Genomic DNA, 15,551 nt, shown 5'->3' with positions numbered 1-15,551 from the left:
CTTATCACAGATTCTCAAGGTTGGTATCTCTTTGGATATCAGATCAAGGATAAAACAGTAGATCAGCAAGAGGGCAATGCCACTTATATTTCTGGAAAAGAGGTACACCAATTACTTTTCTTTTTCCTTATTTAGCTATACTCAGTGGTGTTTGGGTTTCATTCCTGAAAATATTCAGGGGACCATATGTAGTGCCAAGGATCAAACCAGGGCCAGTTGCTTGCAAACAAGCACTTTAATTCCTGTACTATCTTTCCAGCCCAAGGTCAATTATTTTCCATAAAACCATGAACACTTATAATCCAATTCTATTCCCACATAAATAATCTCATAATCCCCTCCTTTCCATTTAAGAAAGAATTTGAAAAGATAAGAGAAGAAACAGGAGGCTGGACTGAACAAAACAGTTGTCTTATTTATGAGGCTAAGATAGCGTATTTTAGATGGCTATATATGTCATCTCCAAGCACACGATTCCTGTCTGCAAAGACCCCTGAGTATTCTGAGAGCAAGAGAGGTCAAACTAATCTCAATGATGTGTCAAATTAGTAATCATATTAATTCCATATTGTCACCTGCTCTTTGGCAGGTTTGATAAACCACGTGTTAAATTGATTATGCAAATCATCTTAGGTAAATTGAAACATCTGTTCCACACATCACCAGATTTCAAGGTGAAAGCCTTCCTGAAGGTGAGTTTCCCCCCAACCAAACAGGATAGGTCTGTGGGCTACTCTTTTTATTAGCTCTCCCCGTTCTCCAATCCCCATGGGAATTGATTTTTTTTTCTCTATGCCATGAATCAAGATGCCACGTTTTTGCAGCATTGGATGATAAGCTAGTTTATATTTCATACATGATACACATTGACATGAGCCATAAAAACGAAAAGGAAAATATAAAGTAAGTAGCACTGTCGCACTGTTGCACTGTCGTCCCGTTGTTCATCAATGTGCTCAAGCAAGCACCAGTAATGTCTCCATTGTGAGACTTGTTTTTACTGTTTTTGGCATATCGAATACACCCCAGGTAGCTTGCCTGGCTGTGCTGTGCGGGCGGGATACTCTCAGTAGCTTGCCGGGCTCTAGGAGAGGGATGGAGGAATCGAACCCGGGTTGGCCGTGTGCAAAGCAAACACTGTGCTATCATTCCAGTCATGGAGTAAGTACAAGAAATTTATCTTTTCATTTCATACAGAACTTGATCAGACAGATGGTCACCAAGGAGATGCGGGTGGACATGCGGGCTACCATTTTGGGGAGCCCAGCAGACTATACTGACTCAGAACTGGCATCTTTTCACTTGTCTCATTATCCATGAGATCACCAATCTTCCAGGTTTGCAATTCCTTCACTTTCCCATCTTTTTTGTTTGCCCAATTCCTCTTGCAATAGAGAAGTATGAGACCATTTTATTTTCTCTTTGTTTTGTTTTGTTTTGCAGTCCCACCTGGCATTGTTCAGGTGCCAAAGCTAGCTCTGTGCTCTGGAGTCACACAGGTGATATTTAGGAGAGCATATGTGGTGTCAGGATTCAAACCAGTGTCCTATCCACAGCGGCTGCATGCTAGGCAAGTGCCTGAACCTCTGTACTACCCCTCCCTGATGGCATTTTCAAACTTCAGTTTTGGGTTTTTTTGGCAGTTTCCAAGTCATTTTATTCAGAATTTTGTGTTTGTTTCTGGATCAATAAATACTATACAAAACAATGTAAAAATGGCTACCATTTTCTCTCCCCTGCTTCCCCCATACCTGAGGACAATCCTCTGGGCCACCTAACTCAGGGCTTCTCCCTTCAGATTTGGTCCAGCAGATGAGTTGATTATAGCCCCTTGTTCATTTCAGAGGAATTTGGCTGCGGGGTGGAAGCCTCTGGGGGATTGGAGGTTGACTAAGTTAGGGACACGTATTAGTGTTCTTGGAGGAGACAGCACCTGGGGCAAGAGCCTACCCCAAAAAGAAGCGTTTCTAAAATGTTCACAGTTCCTTCTTTTGCCTCAAAAAGTGACATTTATTCAAAGGGAAAAAAAGGACAAAAAAAAAGACAAGATGTCCATCCCTTGGCTCCTTCCCCTCCCCCCTCTGCTCTTCTCAGGCCCTCCCAGGACCGAGCCCTGGCAAGACCTCAGAGCAGGACAGCCCTCTCAGATGAGGTCGGTAACATTGAGAGGCATCTCCTCAATGGAGGTATTGTAGAAGGTCTCGATATCTCGAAGAGTTCCTTGTCTTCTCTGTCACCATGTTGATAGCCACACCCTTACACCCAAAACGTCCCACCATGACCAATTCTGTGAATATAGTTTTCCCTGATGGTGGTAAGGTCATAGTTGATGACTAAAGAAACCTGTTGTACATCAATGCCTTTGGCCAGCAGGTCAGTGGTAATCAATACTCTACTGGACCCAGAGCAGAATTCCCTCATGATTACATCTCGTTCCTTTTGGTTCATATCTCCATGCATGGCAGACACGGTGAAATCTCGGGCATGCATCTTCTCGATGAATCAATCAACCTTCCTTCGGGTGTTGGTGAAGATGACTGGTTGGGTGATGGTCAAGGTTTCATATAAGTCACACAGTGTGTCCAGCTTCTACTCCTCTCGCTCCACATTGATGTAAAACTGGCGGATACCCTCCAAAGTCAACTCTTCTTTCTTGACCAGAATTCGAATAGGGTCCTTCATGAACTTCTTGGTCACCTCAAGAACATCAGAGGCATTGTAGCGGACAGCAAAAATACCTGGGTGTTGCTATTGAGCTTTTGAAATATACCATAAATCTGATCCTTGAATCCTCGACTCAACATTTCATCAGCTTCATCCAGCATGAACATCTTGATGTATTTGGGAGACAGGTATCTCCGGTTAAGCATGTCAAGTGCACCGCCTGGGGTACCCACAATGATGTGGGGAGCTTCCATCTGCAGCTTCTGCACCTCAGCACACACATTGGTACCCCCAATGCAGGCATGGCAGGAGGCACCCATGTAATCTCCTAATGCCATGACCACCTTTTGTATCTGCTGCGCCAACTCTCTAGTTGGTGCCAGCACCAAGGCCTGGGTGGCTTTTAAATCCAGTTCAATTTGCTGCAGAATTGATATGACAAAAGTGGCCATTTTCCCAGTCCCAGATTGGGCTTGAGCGATCACATCATAACCCTTGATACAAGGAAGAATGGCTTACTGCTGGATGGCAGAGGGTTTCTCAAAACCGTAGGCGTAGATGCCATGGAGGAGGGATTCGGAGAGGTTCATGTCATCAAAGCTGTCAACAATTTCATTCCAATTACGCTCGATGACACCTTCAGACTCCATCCCATCGGGGCCATTGTCTTTGGATTGGGAATCCTGACTCGCAGACATGATCCTTCGAAACTCAAACTTCAGTTTTACATAAGATCCAAGTCTGGAAGCTTGTTTCAAAAGATAAAGCTGATCATTAGTAGGACAGCAGGGATCTGCCTTGGCTAAGAGGTCTCTGCAGGGTGGCTGGCACACGGAGAAGCACCCACGTCAGGGACAATGAGGAGCCTGGATTCAGGGTTTCACCTTCCCCACTGAGCTCTTCCTCTGTCACTTTGTCCCCCTTGGCCCTGAGTAAGTTCTTTATTATCACGCTCAGTTTTCTTCTTTGAGAAGGAAGCGTGTTCTCCTGTGGGAAAGGGAGGCATGTTTTCATGGATAAGTCTTAAAAATACATGTTGTACAGATACAAAAAGACAATTATTCTGTGATTCCACATATGTGGATAGCAAGAGGCAAATTTCTGTAACAGAAAGTAGCTAGTGATCCAAGGAAGCGGGGAGAGGGAGGGGAAGGAAGGGATAGAGGTCTTGTCTGTAGTCGTAGAGGATCTGTTAGGGGTACAGAAAAATCCCACAAATGGATGGAGGTGCCATGAATGTGAATGTGTGTGATGCTACTGAATTGTTCAGAAAAATGTGGTTAGGGGGCCGGAGCAATAGTACAGCGAGTAGGGTGTTTGCCTTGCACATAGCTGACCCAGGTTTGATTCCCAGCATCCCATATGGTCCCCCGAGCACTGCCAGGAATAATTTCTGAGTGTAAAGCCAGGAGTAACGCCTGTACATCGCTGGGTGTGATCCAAAAAGAAAAGAAAAAGAGAAAAGAAAAGAAGAAAAGAAAAATGTGGTTAAAGGCCATGAATTTGGCCCGGGGATGTGGCTCAGTGGTAGAATACTTGCCTTGCATGCCTGAGGCTGTGAACTCCAGCCCCTGCACTGACACTGTGAGCCCCAACCCCACAGGTGTGCACCCCCAGACATCACGGTGACAACAACAAAGGGAAGAGAAGGAGAGAAAGAAATAAGATAAAATATCCAAAGCACATCTTTTAGAGGCAGGAGAAATAGCTCAATGAGCCTTTGAGAAAGGAGGCCCAGGTTCCACGGGCCTTGCGGATGGAGGCCCAGGGTCCATGCCCGGTTCTGTGTGGTCACCTGATCCCAAAGCACAGAGTGCCCAGTGATATGCAGCTGCTCAGGGAGGTTCTCGGGGGTCACTAGCCACAGCCTGAGCCATGCAGGTCAGAGAGCAAACCTGAAGTCACTCCACGCACTATATGTACCTGCTTTGAGCGTCTCCCCACCCCCTGGGCAGACGCTTGCCTTCCCCTCCCCAACCCTGTGGACCTTCCTCCTCTTCCTCATCTTTGAATCATCTCAGTTCTTCGCCACACTTAACGAATTGTTGACTCTTTCCAAAATATCCTCTTGAACATTCCTTTGAAAGAAGAAAAAAGAAAAACCACTCCCACCATTGCAAATAACAAGGCCTAAGATTATTACATTGAATTATATTTCATTCCGAAAAAGCACCTCTTTGTTTTCCCCGGGATTTATTTTAGCATTGATGAAGTAGATATAATTTTGATTTCTAATTAGTTTTAGCTCCCACTGGTGCTAAGCTGCTGTGTTGAAGTCTTAAATGTTACCAAAGATCATTAACAGCTTTTTTTCTCCTTTCATTTTTTTTAATCTGTCTTTTCAAACCCTATCGGCCAAAACAATAAGCCTAGCTTCATTTAATTTTTTTTGAAGTTAATGAATAAATAAGTGGCTTTTCTTTGAAAAGGGCAATGATGAAGTCATTGCGGGTGGGAGGGGATGGTGGGCAACTCAGCAGGGCATCATGTTTCTAACTGGAGTTTTCTAAATGGCCCGCACTTCTGTTCTGTCACGGCAAGAGCCTCAGCATCTCATGCTGTTGAAAGGCTGGGGGAAAGCGCAGGAAAACTCTTCCAGCTTAACCCTATAATATTATTGAGAAGATGCCTACAGAATGTGAAACCTACTATATAGTGCTGCCTCCACACCAATATGGCAATAATAACAACTTTCAGATCAACTTAGGGGGAGACAAACACAGAAGTTTACATTATGTTAACCTGATCCTGGGATGTATAGCCTGTTGTTTTGGAATATGCTGGCAGAACACAAGTGGCTTTTTGTACCCTTTTTGGGGGGAGGGCGGAGATATCACACCTGCAGCAGTGCTCAGGGGTCATGTGGTACCAGGAATCAAGCCTGGAGATCTCACTTACAAAGTTTGTGCTCCAGTACTTGGAGCCATGTCTCTGACCCCACGATTGACCTTTGAAAGGCAACTGATATTTGTGAGAAGATACACTTTGAGGATTGAAGGCGTCTATAGATAGAGGCCACTTTAGAAAACTAAACACTACAGACGAATGAGAAAGGACATTTTCCCATCTGGAGATACCTAGCACTGTTAGAGACTCTAATCCTGCTCTACTCCAGTGTGTATGTGTGTAAGTGTGTGTATATGTGTGTGTGTGTGTGTGTGTAGGCTGTTATAAAATTTTACACAGGAAGACATAGGTGGAAATGATTTAAAAATTAGTCTATACACACAATAGAATACTCTGCAGCTATAAAAAAAGATGAAATCTTAGAATGGAACTGGAATATCTTCACCTTAAGTAAAATAAGTCAGAGGGAGAAGGACAAAGACCAGCTGATCACACTCATCTGTGGATGGGCAACAAAACAAAGGCACAGGGAGTATCAAGCAATGACAAGCCTTTGGTCCTGGATTGCAGAACTCAAATTATCATGCAGGGGTTGGGAATAGGGGCTTGGGGGTGGGGGTGGGGTAGTGCGGGAATAAAGAGATCTATTAGTGATGACATGGGGCACTTTGGTAGTTGTTGGATGCAGTCACTTAAGACCATAAATTTTACATTATTGCTAACATGATACCTAAACTATAAATAAAAGAGAGAGAGAGACTTAGAAGGAAAGAGAGGAGGGGAGAAGAGACAGGAGGAGAAAGAACGCTTCTAGCTTATAACTAAGGGGTGGGGGAAATCTTGTAGTTTGACCTCAGGACAGACGCTCATGCTTCTTGTGGGCTGCCACTGGCCCATCTGCCTGTACTATGTGGCCCAAGAATGATGCTCTATATATCCAAATTGCCCTTGGCCGGAGACAGTTTCCCACCCTTCTCTCTGTGATCCCACCCTATTCTCCGCCTGCATCTAGCCTTTGAGTACTAGGTCCCCGTGATCTTCGGCTCCTAATTGTAGTCCAGTGTTTGTCCCTCCTGGAGCATTTCTCCATCCCTGTCATTTTCAGGAGCTAGAAGACCACCTGTTATTGACTGTGTTACCCCCTATCATATACTGAAGCCCCCAATCATGTACCGAAGCCTCCAGGGTTTTAGTATTTGGTGGTAAGACTTTGGTTGAGTCATTAGACCCGGAGTCGGAGCTGAGGGTGGGGTCCCTGCGATGGGTTCCTGGTAGGAGGAGATACCAGAGCATGGGCTGGCTGGTCTCCCCCATTAAGTGGGTGCATAGTCAGAAGGCAGCTGTAGCTGTGACCCAGACACTAGGCTGGTACCAGGGTCTTGGCCCTCCCAGCCTCCAGCACTGTAAGCAATAAATACCACTGTCTTCTGTCATAGCAGTCTGACAAAGACAACTGCATTTTCCAGGCTGTGCACTGTGGAGCAATACTTTCACATCCCTGTGACAGAAGAAATCGATAAAGTGATGATATTTTTTATTATTTTTTCTAGTGAAGCAAAAACAACTTTGTTTAGGAGATGCAAGAGAGGAGAGCCAGAGAGATAGCATAAAAGATTGAATGCACACAGGAAATGCAAAGTATTTTAATCCTTGGCACCACAGTGTCCCCTGAACATGACCAGGAATGAGCCCCAGCCTAGGAAATATGAGAGAGAGAGAGAGTACACCCCATAAGATAAAGGAAAAGAAATGCCACAGCTTCGCTAGGATGCAGACAGCTCTGGAAGGGAGGCTCCAGTGATGATCATCTTTCTCTTGTTGAGTTGTTAAGTGATCTGAGAAACATGCCAGAAGCCTCTGTCTCAATGGGTACAAAACAGAATTGGACAGGCACTGCTTCCGGTCTCCACTTTTTGTCTACCTAAAGAAATGGAGTCAATGCAATTAAAGATTGTTCCCTTTCTTGGGATTTTCATTGAATAGCTGAGATGTTGCTCAGAGTGTGTGCCTTAGGAACTGTCAGTGTCCCTGGAGGAAGTAAAACTGTCTCTAGAAGCAGAAGTTTGGTGTCTCTATTTTTACCCTTTATTTGCTCCTGGTAAGCTCAGACTCAACTTTTTTTTTGGGGGGGTCACACCCAGCAATGCTCAGGGGTTACTCCTGGCTCTGCACTCAGGAATTACTCCTGGCAGTGCTCGGGGACCATGTGGGATGCTGGGGATCAAACCAAGGTCGGTCACGTGCAAGGCAAATGCCCTCCCCGCTGTGCTATCGCTCCAGCCCCAAGACGCAACTTCTTTAAAGACACTCATTTCAGAAAAATCCCATTTGCAGTGTATGGAGAGGACTCCCAAGCAGTACTCAGGGGGCCCAAAGACCAATTCCAGCAATAAAATGGTTCAGTGACCCCATAAAGGCCATCCCTGTCAACAGTGCTCAGGAGCTTGTGTAGGTAAGCACCTCAACCTCTGAGCTGTCTTCTGCACCCCAGAACAACCTCTTTTTTTTTTACTTTATTTAAGGTAAGAGTATGCTATTTATTCAGCCATTGATTAAGCTGATTGAATTGGGCATGAACTCCACATTACTTTTTTTAAAAAAAATTTTAACTGAATATCCGTTAGATAGACCATTACAAAGCTATTCATAATTGGGTTTCAGTCATACAATGGTCCAGCACTCATCACTCCACCAATGCACATTTCCCACCACCCACGTGCCCTGTTCCCCTACCACCATCCCCCAATGCCCCACCCCCAGCCTCCCTCTATGAGAGGCACTTTTCTTCTCGCTCTCTCTCTCCTTTTCCTTTTGTGCATTATGGTTTGCAGTACAGGTGCTAAGAGGTCACGGTATTCCAGAAAAGCCTCTTGACTGTCTCTCAATACCAGAGCAGAATACTTCCGTGTGTTCAACTGATATATGTTGACGTTTGGAAGTTCTTTTAGGAAGTTCTTTTAGAAGAGTCTGCTTAGAATGATAACAGGAGGGGCTGGAGCGATAGCACAGCGGGTAGGGCGTTTGCCTTGCATGCGGCCGACCCGGGTTCAAATCCCAGCATCCCATATGGTCCCCTGAGCACCGCCAGGAGTAATTCCTGAGTGTAGAACCAGGAGTAACCCCTTGTGCATCGCCGGGTGTGACCCAAAAAGCAAAAAAAAAAAAAAAGAATGATAACAGGAGCCATAGATGCGTACCAAAAGGAAAAAAAAAAAAACCAGAGAGACTGTAACAGAAATTAACATCCTAGGGCGCAAATGCATGAATAGAACTAAGTCTACAGCTGTTTCTCCACCAGAGGTGGCAAATCATGACTGAAGAGACCCAAGGCAGGGGTGGGGGGCTGGGGGGTGCCTGTAAGGAGAATCAGACTCTGGCACGCAGGCTGCAGTCTCAGCAAGCTGCAGACGGCCTCAGTGTCCCGCTGCTTCCAGGCTGCAGTTGAGGCTCCTCTGGCCTTCATAGCCCTCCTTGCAGTTTTTCTGAATGGCCCCTGAGTTCTCTTAAGGACCTGTTTCCAAAGAAAGTCTACCAGGTTGGCTTTCAAGAGATACTGGTGCCCTGGGTCCTCAACCATCTCCCAGATGGGAACGTGGCAGGAAATTCTAGGACTATAAACGCCATGAGTCCTGTGGACCCCCCACCTCCCTCCCTCCCCTCTCCCACACACCCTGTGCTTACGGCAAGCTTTAGTTGTACTAGTCAGTTGCGCGGAACATCTGTGGTAAGTCAGAGCTGGCAATCAATAGAACGAAGCTCTGTGGTATTAAATGGAGCTATGCTCTAAAGGTAATGTTAAAGCAGCTCCAGTTAGGGTGCTAATCGGAACTGAGTGTTGGGAGCTCAATCAAGAACTTCCTGCTGGGGCAGGAGAGATTGCTCAAAGGGCTAGCGTGCATGCTTTGCACACAGGAGGCCCTGGTTAAATTCTGGCACCTCACGGTTCCCCCTGAGCACTGCCAGGAACTTTCTGCTTCACAGAGGGTGGGAGCACATGCTTTGGGTGCAGGAGCCCTGGGTTCAAATTCCCAAGCACTACCAGAAGTAACATCCGAGCACTGCTGGCTGTGACCTTAACACAGAAATTAAACAGACAAACAAAAAGAACTTCATGCTGCAGCCTGACTAGGAGTAGATCCAAGACTGGGTCCTCAGCAACCCAGTCTTCAGCCCATGGCATGGCACTGCCCTGAGATTTTTGCCTGCCAGTCTCCTAGAAATGGAGTTTGATGAAGTGTGACTGTGCTTCAGAGCTGAGTTCAGTGCCGGTTCCACAGTGCCCTGAGACCTGAGCTGTGTCCTGTCTGCAGACCTCAGTGTCTTCCTTTGTAAAATGGGGGTATGCACCTTGTCATTGTGCAGCTCAAGCTGAAGAACAAGCAAAAATAGGGTCGAGGCCACTGCTGTGAATGCCCCAGCGGCAGGGCTGGGCATCAGAATATAGGGAAGGGGGCCCGACAGATAGAAGCGCAGGTAAGCAAGTGCCCAAGAACAGACGACTGGTTAAAGAGACTTTAACTTTAACTTTAAAGGTACACCTACACAATGGAATACTATGAAGCTGTTAGGAGAGATGAAGTCATGAAATTTGCTTATAAGTGGATGGACCTGGAGAGTATCATTCTAAGTGAAATGAGTCAGAAAGAGAGGGGTACACATAGAATGACTGCACTCATTTGTGAAATATAAAATAACATAACATGAGACTGACACCCCAGGACAGTAGACACAAGGGCCAGGAAGATTGCTCCATAGTTGGAAATGTGCCTCATGAGTGGGAGCAGAAGGCAGCTGGAATAGAGGAGGGATCGCTAAGAAAATGGTGGTTGGAGGGATCAGTTGAGATGGGAGATGTGTGCCAAAAGATAAAGGACCAAACGTGATAACCTCTCAGTATCTGTCTTACTGCCGTATTCATCAATACACTGGCTCGGCTCTTCACACGCTACCTGTATGAATGCAACTTTCCATCCCGATGGAAAACCAGCAGGACCTTTCTGTTGTACAAGAAGGGAGACTTCCAAGATATCAGCAACTATCGCCCGTTCTGTCTGTTATCGGTCATCTACAAGTTGTTCACTCGAATCATCCTGAATAGAATAGGCAGAACACTAGATGAAGGACAACCATGTAAGCAAGCCAGGTTCCGAACAGGATTCAGCACAATCAACCATATCCACATAGTGACCAAGCTTACTGAGGTTTCTCGAGAGTTCAACATGCAACCCAACTAGTGCTCATCAGTTTAAAGAAGACCGGGGCTGGAGCACAGTGGGTAGGGCGTTTGCCTTGCACGCGGTTGACCTGGGTTTGATTTCCAGCATCCCATATGGACTCCTGAGCACCGCCAGGAGTGATTCCTGAGTGCAGAGCCAGGAGTGACTCCTGTGCATTGCCAGATGTGATCCAAAAAGAAAAAAATTTAAAGAAGACCTTTGATTCTGTTGAGACTGAAGTGGTCATCAAAGCCCTAGCCAAACAGGGCACTGAAACTCAGTGTATCAGGATCCTCCGCAAACTATTACAGATTTACCACTAGGATTTCACCATTCTACAAGGAAGTTATCATCGATGTAAAGAGAAGGGTTCAGCAGGGTGATATCATTTCACCGAAACTCTTTAGTACCACCCTCGAGAACGTCATGCGACAACTGAAATGGGAAGAAATGGGACTGAAGATATACGGTTGGCAACTACACCACCTCCAATTCAATTATGACATAGTTCTAATAACACCAAGCATCAGCCAAGCGGCACAAATGCTGGCCGACTTTGACTTCGAGTGTGGAAAGGTTAGACTGCAGCTGAATCTCAGCAAGACAATGTTCATGAAAAATGAACTAGTCCCTGACTTTCCATTTGCTCTCAACAGAACGGACATCTCTGAATGCAGCAGCTATGTGTACCTGGGTCGAGAACTCAACATGAGGAATGACTTGACGCCAGAACTGTGCAAGAGGAAGAGAGCAATGTGGAACACCTGCAAGAGCATTGAAGTTGTTAAGAGGACGAAGAACTTCCAGCTCCAGGCACATCTTTTGGACTCCACCATTCTTCCTGCACTAACATATATCTCAGAGACCTGGGCCTTACAAAAACAGTACGAGAACACTATTTGGGTCTCCCAAAGAGGAATCGAAAGAGCTATGCTTGGAATATCACATTTCACTCAAGTGAGAGAAGGAATCCAGGGTTCTGACGTCCATCAATGATCAAGAATCAGGGACACTGTCTCATTTGTCAAAGTGTCAAAAATCAGATGGGCCAGACATGTAATGCGATTTAGAGACAACCACTGGACTAGAGCTGTTACCGACTGGATTCCACGGGACGTCAAAAGGATGCATGGCCGCCCACCTACAAGATGATCAGACTTCTTCGTCAAAACCCTAAACAAACGGTTTGAGGCTCTTTGTGTTCCTGGAGCAAGCAGATGCCATTGGGCTACACTAGCACACAATAGTGATGAATGGAGACATTATTGGCTCCTGCTTGAGCAAATTGAAGATCAACAGGATGACAAGTGATACAAGTGATCTGTATTGCAAACCATAATGCCCAAAAGTAGAGACAGAGTATAAAGGAAATTTCCATAGAGGCAGGGGGAGGGTGGGAAAGGGGGGAATACTGGGGAGATTGGTAGTGGGGAATGAGCACTGGTGGAGAGATGGGTGTTTGATCGTTGTATGATTATAACTCAAACATGAAAGCTTGTAACTGTATCTCACAGTGATTCAATAAAATTTTTTAAAATTTAAAAAGATAAAAGAAGCCTGGGTAAGGTTCTTGCCTTGCATACAAGTGACCCAGGTTCAATCCCCAGCATGGTCCTCTGTCCTCTGCCAAGAATAATCCCTGAGCAGCAGGCCAAGAGTAAGCCCTGAGCACTGCTGGGTATGGCCCTGAAACCAAACCCAAACAAGGAAAACTCACTAGAATGTAGGGAAGGGAGATGGCTGACTTTCTAGTTTGCAGGTTGTTTTTATTGTTATTATTATTGTTGTGGAGACCAAAGTGGGCATGGGGGCCACCATGGCCACAGCTGGCAATGCTGAGAGGGTCATGTGGAGTGAGATCTGTCACCTTCACACACTCTGGGCATGTAATCTACCATTTCAGCCATATCCCCTACCCTCTCAGGTTTCTGGGTTTCTTTCTTTTTTGAGGGTAACTTGGGGCTACACTGGCAGTGTTCAGGTGTTACTCCTGGAAATACTTAGGGGATCATCTGTGGTACCAGGGATCAAACTATGATGGGGAGCCAGAGTGATAGCACAGCAGGTAGGGCGTTTGCCTTGCACGTGGCTGACCTGGGTTTGATCCCAGGCATCCCATATGGTCCCCCAGCACTGCCTGGAATGATTCTGAGTGCAGAGCCAGGACTAACCCCTGAGAATCATTGGGTGTGATCCAAAAAGCAAAATAATAATAATAATAATAATAATAATAATAATAATAATAATAATAACAAACCCAAAAACCTATGATTAGCCATATGCAAGGCAAATGCTTTATCCACTCACCCCACTCCCAACCTCCAATCTCCCCACTATCTCTCCAAACCCTGAAGTTTCTATTTTAAAGCTGAAGAGCCACACTGGGTGGGATCAGATGACATCATTATTGCAGATGCCTCACCATGTCCCAGAGAAGAGTTCCAGCAGCTTCTTAGGGTGCAGATACCTGAGATGTTTTTATTAGCACTTGCCTCTTCTCCTCTAAAGTCTGGGCCATCGCTTGTTTTTTCATCTGGTTGTAGAAGCTCCTGTGAATCAGCACCCTTCCTTTAGTAAATTCCACCACCAAAATTATATTTTATGTAAGGGAAGCACATTCATACTTACGCTACACACATTAACACACTCCACATCCCATACACACCCCACTCATTCCCATCCCCACCACACACACACACACACACACACACACACACTCACACACACACATGTCTCACCTGTGAAGTAAAAAAGTATAAAATACATCTACATGCTCCCCACCAGGTAAGAATCAGGCCAAGTGCTACTAAAAGACAAACCCTTTCTGGGTTTTGCCATGGGAGGGGCCATCGTTTCACTCTTAGCGTCTGTTCACTTTGGAAGCCCAGATGCTTCTCTCAATAGCATCTGGCAGCAAGGCTGACTGTTCAGCCCCTTTCCCAGGCTCCAATGCCAAGAGTGAAGGGACCAAGAACCAGTAGCAGCATGGAGGATTAGAGAGCCCTGTCTGGATCTAAATTGGTCTCTGGTTCCCCAGGAATTCTAAAGGTCCTGGTTGCCCACCTCTGTCTTCAATTCATCTCCAGCCTTTGAAAGGGTGCAAGCTATTTGTGGCTTTAACAGCAGGCTATTAGAGCAGCCTAGGGCTGTCCTTCCTTCAGAGATCCTCTTTCCATTATTATACGGAAGATGTCAGGCTGGGGGCTGCAGACTTAGTAGAGCAGTAAGGGCATTTACCTCACCCACCTACCCGGGTTCAATCCTGTATGGACCCCTGAGCCCACCCCTGAGCGCAGAGCCAGGAGTAAGCCCTGGTATGGCCCCCCAAAAAACAAACCAAATAAACAAAAGAGGTCAGGCTGGATTAAGAATGTTCTTGTCCACCTTAAAAAGGCACCATCTTGGGCTGGAGCGATAGCACAGCGGGTAGGGCGATTGCCTTGCACACAGCCGACCCGGGTTCGATTCCCATAAGCATCTTATAAGGCCCCCTGAGCACTGTCAGAAGTAATTCCTGAGTGCAGAGCCAGGTGTAACCCCCTGTGCATCGCCAGGTGTGACCCAAAAAGAAAAAAAAGAAGGAAAAAAAAGGCACCATTTTGTTTCAAAACAGGCTCTGACGCCACAGCACCACAAAGCTTACATTTGATTCTGCCACGTATGAGACGACTCGAGCAGCAACCGGGTGCTAAGCTGTCAGGCCTCTTCCAGCTGCTCCTCCTCCCCGCTCGGCAGGAAGACTATGGCGGCCCCATTAGAGTCCTTGTTCCCTTTGCCACCGTAGATGCAGCCAGCTGGAACTTATTGAGGTTGCTCTACACATGACAGGGACATGGGCCCTTTGTTTTAAAACAAAGGAGGCAGTTTGACTCAGACGCTTGATAAGGATATTTGAAATCAATAAAGAGGGTAAGAGCAAAACCCACCTGCAGGAAATTAAAAGCTAGAGTCAATTAAAACTGGGCTTGAACTGTTGAGAATGTAAAGAATGTTTCCTTGATCTTGTCCTTCCCCCAAAATCTTATACACGAAAAAAAATAGGATGTAGGTTGAATCCTTAATCAAAATTATTTACTAAAAATTACAAATACAGAGGCCAGAGAGATAATCATACAGCGGGGAAGGCATTTGCCTTGTACTCAGTAACTCAGGTTTGATCCCCAGCATCCCACATGGTCTCCTGAGCCCCTTCAGGAGTGATCCCTGAGCACAAAGCCAGCACTAAGCCCTGAGCACCACTAGGTGTGACCCAAAAAGAAACAACCAAGCCAAACAACAACAAAAACACTCACTTGGAGCCACCTTCTTCCAGTCAATCATCAAAATTACTTACACAGAGGGAAAGAGAGACTCCCCACTGTGTTCTCCAGACGTTTTAGAAAACATAGATCTGCTTCTTTGGCCATGTGGATGCACAAGAAAGGTGACAGTGGGACGGGAGAGACGGTCTAGGAGTTGAGGTCCTTTCCTTGCATGCTGCGGACTCTGGTTTGATCCCCAGCAATGAAAAGAGTCGCTGGCACCATGTATGGTCCCCAAGCTTCTCCAGGAGTTATCCCTGAGCACAAAGTCAGGAGGATGGCCTGAGCACCACAGGATTTGACCCCCTCTCCCCAAATCAAAAAGGAGGACTCCAGGGGCCGGAGTGATAGCACAGCAGGTAGGGCGCTTGTCTTGCATGAGGCTTACCCGGGTTCGATCCCCTGCATCCCATATGGTCCCCCAGGCACCGCCAGGAGTGATTCCTGAGTGCAGAGCCAGGAGTAACCCCTGAGCATTGCTGGGTGTGACCCAAAAAGCAAAAAAAAAAAGGAGGAGTCCACA

At 46.1% G+C, this 15,551-nt stretch overlaps 1 pseudogene; it reads right to left on the bottom strand.

The window, feature by feature from the left end:
* Nucleotides 1-2,143: 2,143 nt before the first annotated feature.
* LOC101543699 (eukaryotic initiation factor 4A-I-like) lies at nt 2,144-3,362 on the bottom strand (annotated as a pseudogene).
* Nucleotides 3,363-15,551: the final 12,189 nt, after the last annotated feature.

This window comes from Sorex araneus, chromosome 1 (assembly GCF_027595985.1).
Source record: "Sorex araneus isolate mSorAra2 chromosome 1, mSorAra2.pri, whole genome shotgun sequence".
NCBI lineage: Eukaryota > Metazoa > Chordata > Mammalia > Eulipotyphla > Soricidae > Sorex > Sorex araneus.
This window is presented reverse-complemented; position numbering and strand designations above follow the sequence as displayed.